This window comes from Heterocephalus glaber, unplaced genomic scaffold (genome assembly GCF_053883595.1).
Source record: "Heterocephalus glaber isolate CG9 unplaced genomic scaffold, H.glaber_assembly_v1.0 deba00001446, whole genome shotgun sequence".
In the NCBI taxonomy this organism is placed as follows: Eukaryota; Metazoa; Chordata; class Mammalia; order Rodentia; family Bathyergidae; genus Heterocephalus; species Heterocephalus glaber.
The window spans coordinates 979,766-1,004,679 of NW_028258298.1; positions in this window are offsets into that span (position 1 = coordinate 979,766).

Consider the following 24,914-nt stretch of genomic DNA (forward strand, 5'->3'; position numbering starts at 1 on the left):
TGTATGGCTTCAGGTATCCACCGGGGGTCTTGGAAGTTATCCTCTGTGAATAATGGAAGAGTAGTACATATGCCACCCTGGAAAAGACAACTCTTGAAGCACTGAAACCTCTCAGAGCAGTGGAACTATTCTGATACTAAAATAGTGGATACATAACAAGATGAATTTATAAATCTATAGAACTTTATATCACTTTAATAAGTGAAAACTAAATGATCTCTTAGGAGATACAACAACTATAGGACTTGCAGACTCACAAAATAACCTAGCTATACTACTAATGACCAAAATAAGAAGGAAGTTGGGGGAGGGTTAAGAAGTCACAAGTTAAGTTACTTTGGAAATGAATGAAGTCGAAAAGGCTAAAGGAAAAAGGAAATTTTCTCTTAGTTCATTGAAAAGAAAATTTTGTGCTATTATCTGTTTCTTCTTGTAAGAGAATCTTTTATGTCTGTCTTGGATTCTGAGTAACTACTTTGAAGATAATGCCTCACAGTCTATTCTTTTTCTCATTATTTTGTTATGTAATTTTGTTTTATTTTCACATAAAATAAAAAACAAAAAAGGAATCATGCACAAGTAATTTACACCAGTTGATAAAATTGCTTTTTCATTCTGCAAGCACAGAGGAGGTGAGCCACTCCCAGAGCACAAGAAGAGGCTTCCTGGGCCCTGTACCACCCCTGAGAGCACAGAGGAGGTGAGCCACATGGGCACCAGCAGCAACCCCCTCACACTGTTGAAATGAGAAGGCACATAAACAAGTTTCAAAACCAGATTTCCAGATCACCTAAAACAACCCCAAAGGGAAATGAGATGGAACATTGTGATACTCAACCACCTGTTCTCCCTGAACTGGCAACAAAAGAGGATCTGGAAAAAATGAAATCACAAATAATTTCCCAGATAACAACAGAGATTTTTCCCATAGTGCAAGACATGATTAATAAATCTAGAGAAGCACAGATTAAAAAAAAATAGAGGAGCTGAAAAACATGATGGAATCCCAACATAGGAAACAAATGGAATCCATAAAACAAATGCAAACAGATTTCCAAGAGATTAAAAACTCCATTGAAAGTCTATGCAGCAGAATGAACCAATGTGAGGACAGAATTTCAGATATAAAAGATAAGATTGCAATTAGTGACCAGGAAAAGAAAAATTGCTTCAAAATTGTAAGAGACTATGAGAAATCAATCCAACAGCTGCTAGACGATGCAAAGAAGAATAACATAAGACTGATTGGAGTCAATGAAGAAACAGAAGAGAGTACAGATGACATAAAAAAAAACTGTTCACAGAAGTGATGATAGAAAACTTCCCAAGCAGGGGAAAAGAACTTGACATATAGGTAAGTGAGGCATATAGGACTCCAACTAGCCATGATAAAAAAAAAAATCTACACATAGGCATATAATAGTTGAGATTCCAGAAACCCAACAGATGAACAAAATTCTACAAGCAGTTAGAGAAAAGAAACAAATCACATATAAAGGAAAGCCCATCAGAATGACAGCAGACTTCTCAATGCAAACCCTCAATGCAAGAAGAGCTTGGAGTGAAGTATTTTAAGCCCTAAAAGCAAACAGCCTCAAATCCAGATTGATTTACCCTGCAAAATTATCTTTCAAAACTGATAGAGAAATAAGACACTCTCATGAAAAAGACCACCTTAGGAACTTCATGAGTACCAAACCAGCACTCCAACAAATTTTAGACAATATCCTAGGAAAAAACAATGAAAATCACAACCCCAGGAAGCCCAGCAGAATGAATCCATCAGGCACAACAAGAAATTAAAAGCAAAGGGAGAGAATCCAACAAACAGAAAAAGTCATGACAATGATAAATCAATATGTATGAGTTATAACTATCAATGTTAATGGTCTCAACTCACCAATCAAAAGAAATAAACTGGCAGAATGTGTCAAGAAGCAAGTTCCAACAATATGCTGCATACAAGAAACACATTTAATTCAAAAAGAAACTCATAGACCGAAAGTTAAAGGGTGGAAAACAATACTCCATGTGACAGGAATCCCCCCCCGCTCCGCCCCCCAAAAAAGCAGGAGTAGCTATCCTCTTTGCAGATCAAGTGGATTTCAAACAAAAATCTGAAACACTCTGATCCCAAGAATTTCAGATAGTCAACTTGTATGTACAAATCTATTGTGAACATGTGTTTTCATTCCTCTCAAGTAAAAACGTAAGAACAGGACTATTGGTTCTTAACAGAAATACAAGAAATTTCTATACTGTTTTCCAAAATGGTTTTGTCATTTTACATTCACATTAGCAGTATTAGAAAGTTCTAACTGGTTCACACCTAAGCTGACATTTGTTTTTTTTAAAACTCTTAACTTCATCTCTGTAATGAGTGTATAATTCAATCTTTGTATTGTACTGATTAGCATTTTTCTGATTCTAGTGTTGCACACCTTTCCTTGTGCTGTACTGGCTATTTGTCATCTTCTTGTGTCTACTTTTTATTTAGGTTGGCTATTAATGAGCTGTAAGAGTTCTTTATATATTATGGTCATAGGTTATATGCATTATAAATATGGTCTGTTTAAGGACTAATTTTCATTTTCTTAACCATGTCATTTAAAGTTCTAAATTTTGAAGGAATATCATTGATTAATTTTTTTCTTTTATACATCATGTTTTTTATAACCTAGGAAATTCTTGCCTACCCTAAATTCATAAACATTTTCCCTTATAATCTCCTCTTAAACTTTTATAGTTTTAGTCTTTCATATTTAGGTTCATAGATCCTTTCAAGTTATTTTTATATATGGAAATAAAGGGTTGAGGTTAATTATTTATATACGGATATCAGGTGTTCTAGTGCCATTTGCTGAAAACACTGTCTTTTTCTCGGCTCTTGAATTGAGTTTATATTCTATAAAATGTTACTGTTAAATAATCTTTCAAAACTCAGTGGAACATATATGTGTGGTTCTATTTCTAGATTATCTGCTTTATTCCAATGATCTATATGTCTTTCTGTACACCAACACTGCCTTGATTACTGTAGCTTTAGAGAAAGTCTTAAAATGAGATAATAAATGTCTTCCAACAATTTTTTTTTCTTTTTTACTTTTCTAGGTCCCTTGTACTCGAACATGACTTTTAAATTTCAATATCCAATTCTTCATTTATAGCAAGTATACCTAGACCTGAATCTTTATATATACCTTATGTTTTCTAATCCTGCTAAATTCAAATACAAGTTCTAGGAGCTCCTAGAGATTTCTTAGTATTCTCTCTGTAGATGATCATTTCATCTACATATAAAGATTTCACTTCTACCTTGCCAATCCTATCCTAATTGTGTCTTTTTATTGCCAGACTATTTTGGTTTGGGCCTATGTTTCAAAGTTTAATGGACAGAGGAAGAGTAGGTATATCTGCCCCTGTTCTCCATCTTAGGGAGAAAGCATTGTATCTTCTCCATTCATATAAGGTATTCTCACTGGAAGTATGGAGTACATGTCTTTGATCTGTTGAGAAGTTTCTGTTCTACTTCTGGTCTCCTGATAGCTTTTACCATGAACAGCTGTAGAATTTAGTCCAATACTTTTTCTCCAACTACTGACAGGATCACATGAATTTTTCTTTCCTCTGTTAAAATGATGATTTTGGGGGTGGATCTTCCAATGCTGAACCAACACTGCCATCCCTATAATAAAACCACTTTCTACATACTGCCAGATCTGACTTCTTATAGTTCATTTTGTTAAACAAATTTCTATGTTCATACGTTTTTCTTCTGTTATCTTTATCCAATTTTAGGATTAGCACGATGTTGATTTCCTAAAATGAGGGGACAAGTGTTCCTTCTTTTTTCAGCTTTAAATGTTTGATATAATTTATCAATTAAAATGTATATGAGCCAGCTGTTGTCATATAGGTAGGTTTTCAAGCTAGGAATATACTTTTTTAATAGGTGCTATTCGAGTTAGTTTCTTTAATTTGTCTTCCAAGGTCCTTCTTAGAAGTTGTCAAATTTACTTCAAAAAAGATTTTTGTAATATGCTTTCTATATCCTTTTAAATTCTGTAAAATCTGTGGTAATGTCTCCTAGATCTTGATATTGTAATTTTAAAAATGTGTAATTGATATTGTGTAATAGGAAGAAAAGGTCTAAAGGAGTAGGGGAAGTGGGAGGGGTAAGGGAAAGGAAAGAAGGGAAAAGAAAAAATATGAGAAAGGGAAAAAAATGGAAACAGAGTCTTTGCAAATAGGGAAGGGTGGAGCGGGTGGAGGGAGGGCAGGGGAAGGGGAAAAAATAAGAACCAAGATACTCATGTAAAGGTACAAGATCCTAATGATGAATGTAACTGTATTTTATACCTAAAATGTACCAATAAACTGAATGGAAAAAAATTGCTTTTTCATGAGTGTATGAATTAACAATACAGAAACCACCAGATGTACATACTGAAATTGAACAATTAAATAAACACATAGTGTATGACAGAGATGCAGGTTTCTCACTGAAAGAGTGGGAGCTCACAAACAGGCCTGAGAAGGAGGCAACACTGATATGTTTGGCACTAGGTTAGAGCTGAAAATATTGCTATGAATTCATGTTTAGCTTAACATAGATGCATATTTCTATGGAGGCATGTGTGTGTGTGTGTATGTATGTGGTGTGTGTATGTGTGTGTGTGTGTGCAGATTAGTATATACATATATATTTCTTTGCTCTGACCACTGGGAGGGCCTAGAAGCAATGGCATCCTGGTATCAATAAGCATACCTTATACCTAGATTTGGTATCTGTCTTACTTTTCTTGTCACTGAGACACAATATGGAGGAGGAATAATTTTTTTCAGCTCCCAGTTTGCAGAAGATTCTGTCCATAGTAGCCCAAAGCAAAGGCCCATAACAGCAAAGAAACAGTTCATAGTGTGGCAGGTAAAAGGCAGCAAACAGCCAGCAGCATCAGCAACAGCTTACTTTTCCCTTTTATCCAGGTTACAAGCCTTTTAGGTAGTGCCCAGGGTGGGCCTTCCCATTATAGAAAGCCAGAACTATGCTAAACCAATCAGTGGATTGGTACAGTACATCATACCTTTAATCTAGCATCACACACCCTATATCCAGCCACCTCTCAAATGCCCCACCTATGCGTGCATGAGGCTTTGGGGAAACTTTGAGATACAAGCCATAACAAATGTTTAATGTCTGTAAATTTTTAAATAAATGAAGAGAAGAGAAAAATACCCCATGCAGAATGATTCCAAATGATTTATACACTATTGTATCCTCAAGGTTGGAGAAGACTACCACCTACTCATGAGCTGTGCATACTTAGTACAGTATCTCTCTACCAAAGAATCCAGTACTGAGAAAGGGGGTGAGTAACTCTGCACCACAGAAACCTGACAAATATCACCTCAACCTGGTGTTCAATGTCATCCAAACCAAACTCATCCAAAACAAGGGAATTCAGAGAAACTAACAGCCAAGAAGATTCTGCAGTCATGACACTAAATGTTATGTGATATCCTGGATGTCATTCTGGAACAAAAAAAAATGACATTAGAAAAAATAAGCAAAGCTGAATAAAAACTAAAAACTTTTAAAAAGCTGAATAAAAAAAGCATGAGTTTTATTTAATAGTGTGTAAATATTGATCCATCAGTTGTGACAAATGTATCACACTAATATGTCAATAAGGAGAAACTAGGTGTGTGATATATGAAAATTCTCTAACAAAGAAATGGTCAAAGGAAATTCTGACATGATGACTTTGCTTTTACTTGAATAACTCTTAAACATGTAGTACTGCAATGTATAACAGAACATAAAACTACAGTACTGTATCACTATTTACAGTATTGCATAAACAAAGTACACTGTATAAAAAAGACACTGATAAACAAGATATACAGAACTCTACAAAAAAAGATAGGCTGTAAGTCTGAGCAGTGGGTCATAAGTCCAAACAGCATACCTCAGACATCAGTCCAGTCGTTAAACATGTAGATCCTTAAGCAAGGAATATCTGTAAATCTAAAGTTATTCTAAAATTCAACTATTTAAAGAATACAAAGAACATGCCATTGACCCTAGGAAAGCTATTTGGCAACAAAAGGTCCAAAGTAGCAATAGATGCCACAATGTAGTTGAACCTAAAATATTAGGCTAAATGAAAGAAGCAAGTACAAGAGTCCATGCTGCATGATGCCATTTATATTTTAAATGCCCAGATAAGACAAATATGTAGAGACCAGAATTGGATTGATGGGTACACTCATCTGGACCAAGAGAAGCCAGTTTTCCAAGACAAGTCCCAGTCCATCAGCATGTGCCTTTAGAACAGAACCTGATGAAATGCAGGGAAGCCCGCTCTATTTGGAAGACCAGGAACTTAAATGCTGAATTACCAGCAGGCTCCACTTCTGACCTCCCAGTGTGCTTTCCCAGGAGCCTGTAGGTGAGAGACCTGGAAGAGGCCTCAGACTCAGGGCTAGCTCCCCAGACAGATGCGGCCTCAATCCTCCCTCCTCCTGTCTTCTTTACTCAACTGAGCCATCACATCTGACCATATCCAGCAAAATATCAATCTCCTTCCCCCTAAACAACCAGGGCCCAGAGATGGTGATGGATTATAAACACAGATCAAGGAAACCTCAGAAGAGTGAGCAGGAACCATAATGAAAAGAGAATTTGGTTACTGACTTTGCATTTTTTCTCATTTAAGCATTTAGGTAGCCCAGAGCATACAGAAGCTTGGAGCAGGGTAAAGCTGGCTGAATGGATGGGAGCACTGGCTTCTTTTTTTTCAGTGACCTCCCCTACCTCCCCGGGACCAGCTCCCACATTGCTGCAAGGCTTCAAGGCATGTGGCAGAGGCTTTGGGTCTTGGCTTTGCTCCTGCTAGAATCTGGAAATGGCCCCAGGCTCCTCACCAGTGAAGTGGGGATAATACGATGCACCTTGTGGGGGTCACTGTGAGACCTGAAATGTGGGTATAGGGCCTGGCATGGTAGAGCCTGGAATGCCCTGGGGACTCAGTGTCCTGCAGAGGACCCAGACACTACCCTCCAGGACCCTGCCTGAAATTCTGTGATACACCAGGCAGGACAGACATGGACCCCACACTTGTGACTGCTATGGACACTGGAAGCCACCGGAGGGCAATCCCATGTGAGGATCACTCCCTTCAGGCCATGATGATAATATTAGTGGCAATAATTAATGATAATGGTAATGATATCAAGATGTCCCGGACACTGCTCAAAATTCTTGGGCTCTACTACTCTTCTGACCATCACCATACACTTTGACACTACATTGTGTTTACTGCTGTAATCTCTTGAGTTCTCTGGGGCCACCACCGGGTCTGAGTTTGGAGTACAAGCTATTACGGATTGATATCTATGGGGAAGAGGAAGAGAGGACTGGGCCAAAGAGCTCTGATCACAGTGCTGGTCTGGGAAAGCCATAACTGGGACCTGTGTGGGACCATGGGCCTCAGAGCTGCTCTGTACCTACTGAGACCAGCAGCTCTGACTTCCCCTGGGCTTCCTGGGCAAGGCTGTGACCTCAAGGTGACCCCAGGGACTACAGGCTGTGTACTGACCCCTTTCCCCAGGACCAAGGAAGCCTTTCCCTGGAGGGGGCCTGGGCAGTACCATGCATTTTCTAGGGGGGTGAGGGAGGCACAAAAAAAGAAAGTGTACAAATGACCCTGGTCAAGTTGGGATCCCCATTCAGACAATGCCATCTCGGAAGCACACTTGATCAGCTATGTGGCCCACGTACAGTGATGCCTGCACCACGCTTTACTGTGTGAAACATTCTGTCACATTCAGATCATTTAGTCCCATGACAACCCTCAGGACAGGTCACATCTGAGATGAGGAGACCAAGGATCAGCTCTCCTTGCTGTACAGAGACACACATGAAGTACCAGAGGCAGGATCTAGTCTAGTTACGTCCACACAGACTCTAAAGCTAGGTTCTCCCTGAGCCCCTCTGCCTTCCACAGGCCTCCAGGGTGCCTCCTCCTTGGAGGTCTTCATGTGACCCCAATGGCGGCATTCGTTCTGCTGCAGTGAGCGCCAGGGTGAGCTCAGCTCTGGTGACTTGTCGCCGATTGTGCTCTGGGGAAATCAGGGCCCTTCCTCCCACAGAGGGAGAACCGAGTCAGCCCAGAGGGGCCCTGCCTACTACTGACACAGTTGCCCCAGGACAGCACTCCTGCCCAGGGAGGCCCCTTAAATGGGGAGGCAGGGAGGGAGGCTGACAGCCTGACCTTGGCAGATGGCTTTGTGCCCATCCCTCTGGAAATGCCACTTACAGACACCGCCTGTCTCCTCAGAGCAGAGACTCTCACAGAACATGCAAATAAGGCAGCAAGATCGCTGACATGGAAAGAGTAGCAATATTATCCTAATGGCTCTCAAATAAAATACAATCACGGGGGGAAATTTACCCTGAAATGTGTCCATCAACTTAGTGGAGAAGCTTCTCACCTTCCCATCTCCACCTTGACTCACCTCCCTGCAGGAGGCAGCCTCCTAGGGTTTTGGCAGTAGTGCTTTCTCATGGCTGCTACAGAGGCCTCAGGCCCAAAGCCATGGCCCCTGCAGACTGGACACACCTCAGAGGCCTTGAGGCATTTGACAACTCCTGGCTCTGGCCCTCGGCTGTGGTCTTTTCCCCTGGGGCTGAGCCCTCAGGCATTCCGTGAAGCTCACAGGCCCCACAGTGCTGCTTACATTGTCCACATCCTCTGAGTGCTCCAGGCTGAACAAGAAGTCCCAGGGAGGGCTCTGCACTCAGCACCCAGCTGTGTGGAGGGCTTGCTGCACCTGGCCAGGTTGTGGACTCCAGCTTCATCTATATCCAGGCCACTATCCCTCCTCTTTGTAGAGGAGGGACCCTAGGCAAGTGTCCCTGTCTTCACACATCATCATGGCCTCCTTCCTACCCCAAGTCAAGGGCTGCCTTTCTCATGCTCAGCTCAGTGGTGACTGTCACTGCTATGGTCGTTCACCCCAATGCCAGTGTAGGCTGCCTGTGGGCAGGGGCTGGCTGAGCTGGTCTGTGTCCCCAGATACTCTCATGGACCCTCCTATGACCTTTGTGATCGCACAGTCTCACACAGAACTTCATGCAGACCTCCACACAGCACTTTCTCTTCCCACTGCTCAGGCTCTGAGCACACTGGGCAGGGTAATGCCTGTGGTGGCACAGCTACTGCTCAGGCTCAGTGGTGTAGAGAGCCATGCTCAGCAGCCACAGGTTTTTAACCTGAGCACCAGCCCTGTGCTTGTCCACCCCTGTAGTCACATGCATAGATGTGCACACACTCTTTCACACATGGATTTACTCATGCTTGCATGCATATCACATATGCACTCATACGCACACTTAAACATGCTTACACACACACAGGCACATCCCTGGTCATCTTTGAGGTGAATTATAAAGGCTTCAACCCTTTGCAATTCTAGGAACTGTCATTTTTTAATCACTCCTTGAAATTCTGTTCAAGAGCCCTTCCACAGGTTGAGGCTTTCAAAGAAGACATGGGAGTGGGGAGGGAAGATATCAGGGCTTCCTTGGGTTTCCCCTTTTTATCCACCTTCCAGTAGATTCAAACCTGCCCTCAAAAGCCACAGAACATCAAAGAGCAATCAGTGGGGTCCCTTCTCCCTGTCTCAGACATGGCTCAGAGTCCCATATGGCCATCAACTCCTTTCTAGTCCTGTGCCACCTGGAAACCGATGCCCTCAGCATTGTGACTCTGATGCAAGGTCCATGGTCCCCTCAGGGCAAGGTGCCAGGGCAAGAAGAAGGCCTGTCCTGGAGCCAGTTTAGGGCAGGGTGAGTAGCTAGGAAGACTGTGTGCATGGTTATTTGAAGGAGGAGGCTGCTGTTATGTTCTTTGCTCCTCCCTGCATGGCCTGCTCTAAAATGGAGCATTGCACGAAGAGGGAGTTGTTTCCTGACTCACCCTATAGGGCAGACTCAAGAGCTCTGGGTTGTCCAGGAAGGTGACCTGGATGGACAACCCTTTCCCCTTCTGCTTTTCAGTCTCTTCATCTTACACAGGAATAGGGTGGCCAAGGTGACCCCAAGTTCCATCTCTGCTGTGATTTCAGGGGTTGGTGGTATGGGACCCCAGATACCAATGCCATTCTCAATGTTCCCAGCACAGAACACCCCCTCCAGACTGCCTGTCCTTCAAGACTGCCCCTGAACCCCTGCCCTGTCCTCACCATGGTGCTCGCCCCCCTCCAAGGCTGCTTTAGATCCCAGTTCCAAGGCCTTGCCCAGCTTCTGCCTTGACTATACTTTGAGATCTAAATATGTTAGGCATAGGTACAGTGGGGTGCAGCTGCCCTCTTCTATATGCCCAGAAAAATGTGGGGTACAGCTGGGAAGCTACGTGAGGTTTATAAAATTCATGAGTGATTTTGGAATTTAGAGGCCAAAATAAAAGCTTAGTATGGTGCTAGACGGATTTTAGATAGTGCTCAAATTAGAACTTTTGTTCCATGCAATAAAGAGTAGGTCAGACAAGAGATTTAAAATAGACACCAAGGACCTGAACTAATGGACACCAATGTTACCTCCTTCTGCATACTCCCAAAATATAGCTGTATTCTTATTTCCCAAAGAAGCGCATGCCTACATCAAGTGGGCTGGGAAAACACGGAAGCTGTGTAGCAAGGAAACCAGATCCTAACTTCTTTGACCCTCATCCCTGCAGCAGGTGGAGAGGGTGGCCTGTCACTCAGCCAACAGTCCTCATGCCAGGGTGTTAGGGGTCACCTATCCTCCCCTTGACTCACAAGTCACCAAGAACACCTGATGCACAGAGCAGTGAATGACCCACAGCCATAGAACTATCCTGATATCTCCAGAGATGGAAAGGAAAGTCTGAGCCTTACAGCTCCTCATGAACTGGGAAAGCAGCCTCTTCCTTGAACACCCTACTCAATGAGGGGAGGAGGCTCATGCTCAGGGAAAAGGGGTCTGGAGGGAGCAGGGCACCACATGTGCTCTTATAGAATTCTTCTGAATGAGCCAGCAGGCAAGGCAGAGAATACCTGCCTGTTGTTAAGGCAGAGAGCTAGAAACCATTCACCAAAAAGGAGTATGAAAGTTGCTGACCAAAGACCACAGCTCTGCTCTGATCTTTGGAACAGGAGCCTCCTTAAGTAGCCCTGATCTCTGATGAACATGCTCTGAACTCAGACCATGAGAGACAAGGAGCATTAAGAACAGTCATCTGTGGCCTGTGAAAATGTCTTCAGAGAACTTCATGTGCATGTGGGAGTTCTTGATGGGGAAAGCTGAGAGCCCAGCATGCCCAGGAGAACTAGTACCTGAGAGGATCAGTCTGAGGGGTGCTGAGGGCTAGGGCTGTCAGGAGACATTTCTGAGTTTTCTTAACCATTCTCAAACCAGTCAGAACCATTTCGAATGCTCCAAAAGCCCCCTCCTATGTGCGTTAATATTTCCATAACTGCAGGAACACCTGACTGTTCTTGTCTGTTCATGTGTGACCAAGGTCTCTCATAACTGTACAGTATTGGGTGACCTTGGGGAAAAGGCACAATCTCTAGTAAGATACACCACAGAGCAGAAAAGAAAATGATTCTGTTTGATACATTGTTTCACAAACAATAAAAAATTACCAGACACATGGAGGTGATAATCAAAGACAATAGACCTACAGATTTTTCAAATGTTGAAGTTAATAAAAAAATTTTAAAGTATTAATATGAAAAATAAATAAAGAAAACTAGGGGCTGGGGATTTAGCTCAGTGGTTCTGCTCCCTGCCTTGCAAGCACAAGAACCTGAGTTCAATCCCCAGTACCAAAAAAAAAAAGAAAAGAAATAAACAAAACTATAGACAAATGGATGAAGAAATAGAAACTCAGAAAAGAAGTAGAATCTAAAGAATGAAGCCAGATCAGTATTCTAGAATTTTAAAATATTCTAAAATCTAAAGAATGAAGCCAGATCAGTACTCTAGAATTTTAGAATTTTAAAAGAAAATATCACAATTAATCAGACTGGGGAAAAAAGAAAGAATTAGCTAACATAGAATTTTTTCACTTAAAGTACACAAACTAGGTTTTTAAAAAAGATATATATATATATATCACTGTGGTATGATTCTTTTAATTCTTTAGGGAAGATACCCAGCAGGGGAATAGCTGGGTCAAATGGGACCTCTAGTTCTACTTCTTTGAGTTATCTCCATACTGATTTCCATAGTGGTTGCACCAGCCTGCACTCCCACCAACAATGGAGAAGGGTTTCTTTCTCCCCACAACCAGCCAGCATTTGTTATTGGTTGATTTCTTGACAGCAGCCATTCTTTCTGGGGTGAGGTGGAATCTCAGTGTTGTTTTCATCTGCATCTCTTGAATGACCAGGTCCAAAGAGGTAGAGGAAGTGGGAGGGGAAGTGGAAAGAAAAGAAGGGAAAGGAAAAATTTTGAGGAAAGAAAAAATGGAAACAAAGTCTATGTAAATAGGGAAGAGTGGAGGGAGTGAAGGCCGCACAGGTAATGGGGGGAAAATAAGAATCAAGATACATCATGTACAGGTACAAGCACCCAGTGATAAATGTAAACGTATTGTATACCTAAAATGTACCAATAAAAGAATTTAAGCTAAAAAAAAAGTTACAATACATATGAGATGTAGCAAAGACATCTAGTGTATGGTTAACTGGAGTCCCAAAAGGAGAGAAATTAGAAAGAGCCAATATTTGAATCATCAGTGATGAAGAAGATTACAAAGTGGATGAAAAACACTGATCTATACAGCCAATAAACTTAGAAAAACATAAGCAGCAAAAATACAAAGAAGAGGTCCAGGGATTTAGCTCAGTGGTTCTGTCGCCTGCTTCAAAAGTACAAGGACCAGAGTTCAATCCCCGGTACCAAAAAAAACAAAAAACAAAAAAAATCAAAAGTTTGGGCTGGGAATTTAGCTCAGTGGTTCCACAGCCTGCCTCAAAAGCACAAGGACCCTAGTTCTATCCCTGCCCCCCCCCAAAAGAAAATACAAAGAAGATCACATCTATACAAGTAACCAGCAAATGAGTAAAAGATGCATACAAGAGAAATCCCAAAGTTAAGTAGGAGGAAAAACATGTTGCTTTCAGAAGAAAACTCTTAGTAACACCTGAAGAAACAATGAAAATTTCAAAAGAAAGTATGGAAGCCCAAAGACAAAAGAATTACAGAGGTAAAGAGCTGAAAATTAAAACTACCATTTTATAACAACAGTCTTAAAAATGAAAACAAGGGACGCGGTCCCGAGGTCACCAGTCATGCTGAAAACACTGAATCAGCCTGTGCCCTGGCAGCAATCCACTGCCCCCCGCCCCCACTCCTTTGGCTTCTTCTCTGTGCAGTCATGTGGCTCCACACTACAAAGATGCAGAGGACACCAGACCACCAGACCACTGTACTGGAGCTAATCAAGTTCTCAGTATTTAAAGAAATCCTACCCAGACGGAGGGGCTTCTGAGCCACCATCCCACTGTTCCTGGTCCAGAGGAAGGGGCTGCCCGGCCACCAACCCTCCTGCCACTCCCAGCCCAGAGGAAAGGGCTTTTGGCCAGCCATCTATCCCAACACTCCCGGCCCACAAGTAGGGGCTCCTGAGCTGCTGTCCCACTGCTCCCAGCCCAGAGGAAAGGGCTTCTGGGCCCCCAACTGTCCTGCCACTCCCAGCCCAGAGAAAGGGGCTTTCAGGCCATCATCTCTACCACCACTCCCAGCCCCTGGCTCATCTCTCCCAGCTCAGAGGAGGTCAGCCACACTGGCGCCAATAGCACCCTCCTGTCCCCCCAGTAGAAATGAGAAAACACATAAATAAGTCTCAAAAACAGACTTCCAGATCACCTACAGCAACCCCAAAGGGAAGTGAGATGGAACACTCTGATACTCAACCACCTGGACCCACTGAACTGGCAAAAAAAGGGGATATGGAAAAAATGAAATCAGAAATAATTTCTCAGATAACAGGAGAAATTGTGCTCCTAGTGCAAGACATGATTAATAAATCTAGAGAGGAGCTGAGGAACATGATGGAATCCCAAAATAGGAAACAAATGGAATCCATAAAACAGATGCAAATAGATTTCCAGGAGATGAAAAACTCCATTGAAAGTCTACACAGCAAAATGAGCCAATGTGAGGACAGAATTTCAGATATAGAAGATAAGACTGCAATTAATGACCAGGAAAAAAAAATGTTTCAAAATTATCAGGGAACATGAGAAATGAGTCCAGCAGCTGCTAGACGATGCAAGAAGAATAACATAAGATTGATCGGAGTCGATGAAGAAACAGGAGAGAGTGCAGATGACATAAAAAAACTCTTCACAGAAGTAATGGCAGAAAACTTCCCAAGCAGGGGAAAAGAACTTGATATACAGATAAGTGAGGTATATAGGACTCCAAATAGCCTTGATCAAAAAAACAATCTACACATAGACATATAATTGTTAAGATTCCAGAAACTCAACAGAAGAACAAAATTCTACAAGCAGTTAGAGAAAAGAAACAAATCACATACAAAGGAAAGCCATCAGAATCACAGCAGACTTCTCAACACAAACCATCAAGGCAAGAAGAGCTTGGAGTGACATATTCCAAGCCCTAAAAGAAAACAGGCTCCAACCCAGACTGATGTACCCTGCAAAACTATCTTTCAAAATGGATGGAGAAATAAGATACTTTCATGACAAAGAACACCTTAGGAACTTCGTGAATACCAAACCAGCACTCCAAAGAATTTTACACAATAGCCTAGGAACAGACATTGAGGATCACAACCCCAGGAAGCAAAGCAGAATGAACCCATCTGGCTTGACAAGAAATGAAATGTAAAGGGGGAGAACCCAACAAAAAGAAAAAGTCATGGCAATGATAAGTGAAATTATCAATGTTAATGGTCTCAATTCACCAATCAAAAGAAACAGACTGGCAGAATGGGTCAAGAAGCAAAATCCAACAATATTCTGCATACAAGAAACACACTTAATTCAAAAAGAAACTCATAGACTGAAAGTTAAAGGGTGGAAAACAATACTCCATGTGATGGGAACCAAAAAGAAAGCAGGAGTCACTATCCTCTTTGCAGATCAAGTAGATTTCAAACCAACACTGATTAAGAGAGACGAAGAAGGACACTACATCCTGTAAAGAGAACAATCCAAGCAGAAGAGATGACAATCATAAATATCTATGAACCAAACACTAGTGCACCCAACTATATAAAACAAATACTAACGGACATGAAAAGTCATATATGCACTAATACAATTGTAGTGGGGGACCTCAACACCCCACTGTCACAAAGAGATAGATCAACTAGACAAAAAATAAGTAATGAAATAGTAGAACTCAATCAAACTCTTGAACAAAAGAACTTTAACAGATGTTTACAGTCTTCCACCAAACAAAATCAGAATACACAGTTTTCTCAGTGGCACATGGATCATTCTCCAAAATAGACCACATATTCACACATAGAACATGTTTAAGTAAGTGCAAAGGAATTGAAGTTATCCCTTGTATATTATCAGACCATAGTGTGATGAAATTGGAGATCCAGAGCAAAAGAAACTGCAAGAATTTCATAAACACGTGGAAACTGAACAACACACTTCTGAATAACCAATGGGTCCCAGAGGAAATTAAAGAAGAAATCAGACAGTTCCTTCAATTAAATGACAATGACAATACAACATATCAGAATCTATGGGACACAATGAAAGCAGTCTTACAAGGGAAATTCATAGCAGTGAATATGCATATTAGGAAAACAGAATGAGCCCAATTAAACAACCTGATGCTGAACCTCAAGCTTCTAGAAAAAGAAGAGCAGGACAACCCCAAAGCTCATACAAGGGAGGAAATTATAAAGATCAGAGGAGAAATCAATGCAATGGAGACTAAGAGAATGATACAAAAACTCAATGAATCCAAGAGTTGGTTCTTCGAAAGAATCAACAAAATTGACAAACCCTTAGCCAACCTCATCAGAAAAAGGAAAGAAAAGGCCCAAATCCATGCAATTAGGAATGAAAAGGGTGAAATTACAACAGACCCAGCAGAAATCCAGAGGATCATCAATACCTACTTCCAGAACCTATACACCAATAAGATGGACAACACAGAAGAAATGGACAGATTCCTAGATACATATGAATTACCAAAGTTGAATGAAGAAGACCTAAAAATTCTGAACAACCCAATATCAACCAATGAAATTGAAAATGTAATTAAAAACTTATCAACTAAGAAAAACTCCAGCCCTGATGGCTTCACTGCTGAATTCTACAAGACATTTAGAAAGGAACCACTGCCACTGCTGTTTAAACTCTTCAATGAAATTGACAGGGAAGCAATACTCCCAAATTCATTCCTGGAAACAAGCATCACCTTGATCCCCAAAGCAGAGAAAGACCCAACTGAAAACGAGAAGTATAGGCCAATCTCGCAAATGAACATAGATGCAAAAATCCTCAATAAGTCACTGGAAAACAGAATGCAGAAGGTCATCAAGAAGATCATACACCCTGATCAAGTGGGATTCATCCCAGGGATGCAGGGATGGTTCAACATATGCAAATCAATCAATGTAATACACTATATCAATACAGCCAAGGACAAAAACCATATGATTATCCCCATAGATGCAGAAAAAGCATTTGACAAAATCCAACATGCATTTATGATAAAAACCCTACAAAAAGATGGAATAGATGGTCTCTACCTCAAACTGATAGAAGCCACCTATGAAAAACCAACAGCCAATATCATACTAAATGGTGAAAAACTGAAATCCTTCACACTCAAATCAGGAACAAGACAAGGATGTCCACTCTCACCACTCTTGTGCAATATAGTTCTGGAAATATTAGCCATGGCAATTAGACAAGAGAAAGAAATAAAAGGAATAAAGATAGGAAATGAAGAAGCCAAATTGTCATTATTTGCAGATGACATGATACTCTATATAGAAGACCCCAAGAACTCCACCAAAAGCCTTCCAGACTTAATAATCAAATTCAGTCAATTAGCTGGTTACAAGGTCAATGCACAAAAATCAATAGCTTTCCTCTACACGAATGATAGACTCACTGAGAGAGAAATAGGGCAAATAATTCCTTTCACAACAGCATCCAAAAAACTGAAACACCTAGGAATCAACCTGACAAAAGAAATCAAAGACCTCTTCTCTGAAAACTATAGCACTCTGAAAAGAGAGATTGAAGATGATATCAGAACATGGACAGACATCCCCTGCTCCTGGGTAGGAAGGACTTATATAGTGAAAATGGCCATACTTCCAAAACTGCTATATAGATTCAATGCAATTCCAAATGATATTCCAACAGCATACTTCATGGACCTTGAGAAAAAAAAATCCAAAAATTCATTTGGAACAAGAAGAGACCCAGAATAGCAAAAGCAATTCTAGGTAACAGAGACATGGCAGGGGGTATCACAATCCCCAACCTGCAACTCTATGACAAACTACTGTGATAAAAACAGCATGGTACTGGCAAAGAAACAGACCTGAGGACCAGTGGAACAGATTAGAAGATGCAGAAACAACACCAGACACACTCAGCCATCTTATCTTCAATAAAGGAGACAAGCACCCTCACTGGAGGAAAGATAGCCTCTCTAATAAATGGTGCTAGAACAATTGAGTTTCAACTTGCCTAAAATTAAAACTAGACCTATATCTCTCACCATGCACTAAACTAAAATAGAAATGGATTAAAGATCTAAATATTAAAATAGAAATGCTGAATCGCCTGAAACAGAGGTTAGGTAGAACTCTTGAAGACATCGGTGTAGGAAAAGATTTTATGAACAAAACCTCAGTTGCCCATGAACTAGCACAAACAATCAACAAGTGGGATCTCTTCTTATTAAAAAGCTTCTGCACAGCAAGAGAAATCACCAGCAGTGTGAAGAGACAATCCACAATGTGGGAAAAAATCTTCACCTGCTGTTCCTCAGATAAAGGTCTACTATCTCGAATCTATAAAGAACTCAAAAAGATCAGACCTCCCAAATTTAAAGACCCAATCCGAAAATGGGCATCTGAAATGAACAAACATTTCTCAGACAAGGAAGTAGAAATAGCAAATAAATACATGAAAAAATGTTCAACATCACTGGTCATTCGAGAGATGCAAATGAAAACAACGCTGAGATTCCACCTCACGCCAGAAAGAATGGCTGCTATCATGAAATCAAGGAATAACAAATGCTGGTGGGGCTGTGGGGAAAGAGGAATCCTGCTCCACTGCTGGTGGGAGTGAAGACTGTTTCAACCACTGTGGAAATCAGTATGGAGATACCTCAAAGAACTAGGACTGGAAGTCCCATTTGACCCCACTATTCCACTGCTGGGGATCTTCCCCAAAGAATTAAAAGAATCATACCACAGTGATATATGTGCATCCATGTTCATAGCAGCACAGTTTGTAATAGCTAAAACTTGGAAACAGCCCAAATGCCCATCAACTGGAGACTGGATAAAGAAAATGTGGGGTTTTTTTTTATAAAATGGAGTTCTACTCAGCCATAAAAATGAGAAATTAGAGACATTTATAGCTAAGTGGATGCACATTGAGGCAATACTCTTAAGTGAAATAAATAGGACACACATGTATAAATACCAAATAGTTTTTCTGGTGTGAGAAACTGAAAGTGTAAATGGGAACTAAAATGTAAGATAGGTAATGTGAAATAGGAAGAAAAGGGGCAAAGGGGAAGGAGGCGGGAGGGGTAGGGGAAAGGAAAGAAGGGAATGGAATTAATATGAGAAAATGGAAAAATAGGAACAAAATCTTTGTAAATAGGGAGGAATGGAGGGGTTGAAGGGAGGGCTGGGCCAGGGTGAAAGATTGGAACCACGAGAGATTATGCAATGGTGCAAATTTCCAATGATGAATGTTATTATATTGTATACCTAAAATGTACCAATGATTAGAATGAATAATTGATAATGCAAAATCAGAGGAAAAGGTCCAAAGAGGTAGCGGTAGTGGGAGGGCAGGGGAAAGGAAAGAAGGAAAAGGAAAAATGATGAGAAATGGAAAAAATGGAAATGAAGTCTTTGTAAATAGGGAAGGGTGGAGGGGGTGAAGGGAGAGCTAGGAATGGGGAAAAAATAAGAACCAAGATGCATCATGTAAAGGTAGACGTTCCCAATGAGAAATGTAAATGTATTGTATACCTAAAATGTACCAATAAAAGAATTTAAGGAAAAAAAAAATGAAAAGACAATAGACACTTTCTTGAAAAACAAGCAATTCTTCACTAGCACACATTTTCTGTAGAAAAAAACACAGAAAATACTTCAGCATAAAGAAGTTCCCAGGCAGAAGTATATAACTGTAGAAAGGAACAAAGAGCTCTAGAAATATGAGGGTAAATGTGAAATAATATTGTCTATATAAACTAACTCTGGTAACAATAACTTTTGGGGCTATTGCATATGAACAAGTACAATATAACAGTAAGGACAAGAGATGAGACTGCAAATGCAGTGAAAACTGTTCTGAAGACTTAACTTGGTGAAAACATAAGGTATTAAATTAAGTTTTACTGTAATATGTAAAGGAAGCCACTACAATTATTAAAACATATTATTAAAAACTAATATTTTAATGATGGAACCATACTGAAACAATTTTATTTTTTTAAAAAAAAGCTAAGAAAGGAGAAAGAAAGAAAATAAAAACAAGTGAGCCAAGTGAAAAATTATTTATATGATAGAATTAAACTCAATTGTGTTAATAATTATTTTAATGGTAATTGGAATAATCTCCCCAACTCCTGTAAAGTCAGAGTATTAATATTAAAAGTTCTAACTATGGTAATTACCAGACATACACTAAGTACAGGGCAAAGATAAAGATAAATGAAGATAAGGGATGGATGAGAGACATACCATGCAAATACAACACACACAGCCAGAAACCACAAAGAAAACCTGAGAAGCATGTATTATTAGAGATTAAAATTTATTTTGTTCCTTAACAGCTATTACATACATTTTAAAATTCACTCATTTAAAGTGCAAATCAATACTGTTACTGAGACTATGCACCCACAAAAACAACCTACCTATCCCTACATATCCAGTCTTTTGCCATCAAGTATAGTAACGCTGTGAGGCTTTTTGTATATACTCGTTCTTGGACTGAGGAAGTTCCCTTCTATTTCTAGTTTCTTGAATGATTTTTTAGGATGAGAGGGTGTTGAATATCTTCATATGATTTTTGCAGATCTATTGAGATGACAGTGTACTCTTCGTTCTGTTTTTCTATAGATATAATGCATTATATTATTTGTTTTTGGGGTGTTAATCCAATCTTGCATTCCTGGGATAAACTCCCCTTGAATATCTTTGTGCTCATATTTATAAGCAATATAGATCAAAAATTGTCTTTTCTTGTAATATCTTTACCTAGCTTTTGATTCAGAACACTACTGTCCTCAAAAAGTAAGATAGGAAATATTCTCTCCTTGTCTGTTTTTCAGAAGAGATTGTAAGAAATTGATGATAATCCTTATTTAAGTGTTTGGAACAATTCAGCAGTGAAGTTATCTGGGCATGAACTTTTTGTGGGTAGTTTTGTTTTGAAAATACTACTTCAGTCTAATTACTTGTTATATAAAAATCTCAAGCTATTTCTTCTGGAGTCATTTTCAGTAATTCCATCTCTCTAGGAATTCTTTTTTATAGCAAACCTATAGTTGAATATTTTTAATCCAGTTTCACAATCTGTGCCTTTTATTGGATTATTTAATCTATTCACATTTAGTATTATTGTTGCTATGATTGAGTTTATGTTTGCCGTTTTACATTTTATTTACTACATGTCTCTCTTAAGTTCCCTTTCTGTTTCTATAGAAGAATACATGAGACTTGGTAATTTGTAAAGAATATAGATTTATTTCTTGCAGCTATGGAGATAGAAGTCCAATGTTGAAGACTCACATCTGCTTGGGGCATTTGTGCTCTGTCCTTCTGTGGTAGAGGTGGAAAGGTAAGACAGTGTGCAGGTGTGTCTGAACTTGCTTTTATAACAAATTCACTCTCATGATAGTGAGCCCGCTCCCATAGTAACTGGTCCATTCATGTGAGCAGAGCCCTGGGGACCCGTTCACTTTTCCAAGCTCTCACCTCTCCATACTGTTGCACTGAGGATTAAGTTTGTAACACCTACTTTGAGGATCACAATAAAACCACAGCAATACTTCATCTCATTTTTGCCCTATATTCTTCCTTTATTGCTTTCTTTTGTGTTAAGTGAATATTTCCTAGTGTAGAGTCTTAGTTTCTTTAACTTTTTTCACAATCATTTTGAACCTTTTTTAGTGATTTCTCTAGAGTTTGCCATATCATTGTAAGTTATTAGAATCAATTTCAGATTTATACTAGCTTAATTCCAGTTACATGTAGGGATGTTACTCCTATATCCTATGCCCCTCCTTCCTCTATGGTGTTTTTGTTACAAACACTGTATCCACAAATGTTACAAATTATACAACATATTCCTAAAATTATTGCTTTACTATCTGTAGCTGTTTTCTTGATCTAGTACAATTTTGTTCCACCCACTTCCCTTTTGCTATTAGTAATAGGTATACTACACACATATTATATTACTATATGTGGTAGATCAACCATTACGTTGTGGACATATCTTTTGTACAATTACTTTTAGAATCAGATATAAAAAGAAAAGAAGGAAATATGCATCTATACTGTGTGGGTTTGTAGGGGTACATAACTACTTTTACCCATGTTCTCTGGCTTTTCACATGGATTTGAGTGAACATCTGGAATCACTTCCTTTCAACCTGATGACCTTCTTGTTTCTTGTGAGTCTGTTAACCACCAAGTCTCTTCGTTGTTGTTTATCTTGGCAAGAATTTAGACACTGCTTTTGAAAAATATTTATAGTTTTTTCCCACTCCCTTTGGGGCCCTGAATGCTGTTCCATGCTTCTTGGCTCCCATTATTAGGGCTGAGAAACAATTAATTTTCTTGAGATTCTCTTATACTTGATCAGCCTTTTGTTTCTTCCCGCTTTCAAATGTTTTCTCTTTGTGGTTGTCTTTCAGTACTTTACTAAGATGTACCCATTTATTGGTCTCTTTGCATTTATCCTACTTGGAGTTCATTGCATTTGCTAGATACATAAATTTCTGTGTTTCAATAACTTCAGAGAATTTTATGCCATGATTCTCAGAATATTGTTTTGATCTTCTCTCCTCTCCTTTGGTGCCCACATGTCAACGTGCTCTATGATGTCCTTCTGCTCACTTTATTTAGTCTTTTTTAGTCTCTGTTGTTCAACTTGCCCAATCTACATAGCTCTATCTTCACAGTCACTATTTCTCCTGCAATTTCCTATCTATTGCCAATCCCCTCTAAGGAAATTATTTTCAGTTATTGTACTTTTTAACTGCATGGGGTTTATGTTTATAATAGGTATTATATATTAACATCGATATAATATTAATATACTTTGAATAATATATAAGATATTTATATATTAATATATTATTTATGTCTATAAAATATTGATATCTTTATGTAATACAACATTGTAAAACACAATACTTTATTTTTTTAGCATTGCTTTCCTTTAGAACATATTTACAATTGGTTTTTTGAATTTTTTTCTGTTAAATTTAGTTTCTGGTCAATTGATTTTTCCCCATAATCATATTATAGACAGTTAAGTTAGATAAAAATGAATATACAGTCAGAGAGCTATTGGGCTCGCAAGGAAGTCAGCAGAAAACATAAAGATGTCAGAATGGTGGCTGAAGGTATATCTGAAAAAGACCAGACCTCAGGATAAAGATGCAATGACCAGTCCCACATGCCTCCCTAAGGAATATGCAGTAATTTGGAATTATACTCTAATTAGCACTACCTGGTCAAGGAAGTCCAGATAGGTATCAGTTGTCTAGGTGGGTGACCAGAGAATTGGACGCATCCTTTCTCAAAATTGCCTTTGTTCTTTCCATGCATCCCTGCTAAGTAACCCACTTCCCTATTGGATCAATATTAGCTAAGCAGTTATACTTGTAATCCTATGGATTGATTATAATTTGACTCACATTGTACCTACATTGTTACTTTGCTGTACAAATTATCATTGACAAAGGGCCTCGGTGGCTACCCCATTTGGGATCCCTGTTGGAAATCCAGGAGCTATTCTTCTTCCCCTTATTTCCAAAAAAATTCTCCTAACTTCTTCTTTTGGTTCACAACTTTTTCTTTGATGTTGTGGGACCACAAATTTGGCACATTTGACATCTAATAGGTTGGGAGTTACATTATCCTTATATCATTTATACTTTCCAGTTTTGTGGATTTGTTCCATTTGTTTGTTTGCCTATGGACAACTATTCATTGCCCATGACTGCTAAAACTGTCTATCCCAACCCCACCAACATGGGGTTAGACCTCCTAAATGCCCTTTGGGGAGGCAAAGTCTTACCTGTGACCAAAGCCACCTGCAATGATAGTGATGTTGTCAGAGTCTCTTCTTTCTCTGACCACACCTAGCTGTTAAACTTCACTAAGTGCTTGGTTTCCCTGCTGTTCTCAACAATTTCCTGCAGCATACATTGCCCCACAAATTAATCAAAGCAATTTCCAGATCCTCTGAAGGAATAGTTTCTGAAGTCCATATCTGATATTTGTTCTGGGCCCAGGAGGATTCTTTCCAGCTGTCTTATTCTCTGCTTCCCTCCTTCAAACTAGCTCACCCAGGGCAGAGGCTGTATTTTCACTAATCAAAATTCCTTCCAATCATTTTTCATCAGAACCTACGGTGTTCCTAAGGAAACTGTGGAGTTCAAGTCTCCATGCTCTGTTTAAGTGAGCTCAGCTCCTTTGGGAAGAAATTAGGAGCTCACAGCTTTATAGCCTGGTTCTCTTTGCAGGCAAAATTATGGAGTCAGGTCTCCTGAGGTAGGAAGGAGACAATGCCAGGCTGCTCTCTGAGCATCACCCCTACCCCAGGGGCCAAGTGCTTGGTAGAGGGAGATGGCAGCCTGAAGCTAGAATTCAGTCATGAAAAGATAACTAGAAAAATCCCTAACTGAAGAAGTTTTTAAAATATAGTTCCAGAGCCAGGGATGTAGCTCAGCAGCACAGCGCCTTCCTGGCAAGCATAAGGTCCTGAGTTCAATACCCAGTACCCAAAACAAAAAACAAAAACACATAGAGCAATGAAAAAGTATCAGAATAGAAATTAGAGAACATTCTAACCTGAATGGAAATGAAGATGTGACATATTAAAAATATGCTTAAAGGAAAGTTCATCATCATATATTCATTATATAAAAGAAAATGTGAAAATCAATTGTTTAACTCTCATCTTCAGGATGTAGAAAGATAATAAATCTTAAAAAGTAAAGAGAAGAAAATAATAAATATATAGCTAAATACTGGAGATATAAAGCAAATGTAGGAGAATATAGATAAATTTTCAATATCAGAAGTAAAATCATGGGCCGGGGATTTAGCTCAGTGGTTTTGCCTGCTGCTGCACAAGTGCAAGGACCAGAGTTCGATCCCTGGTACCAAAAAAAAAAAAAAAGAAGTAAAAACATACAGTTCTTATAGAAATCATAAAATAAGATGATTATAAATAAATTTATACCATAAAATGAAAATTTATATGAAATCACTTAAAATTTCTTTTAAAACATTCTACCACAGCAATAAAAGGAAAATAGAAAATCTGAGTGGCGTGCAAATAAAAGTAACCAAATCAATAATCACGAACAAACCCTCCCCAATCTGTCCACCCTGATGGTTGACTGGCAATTTTCTTCAAAACTGCTG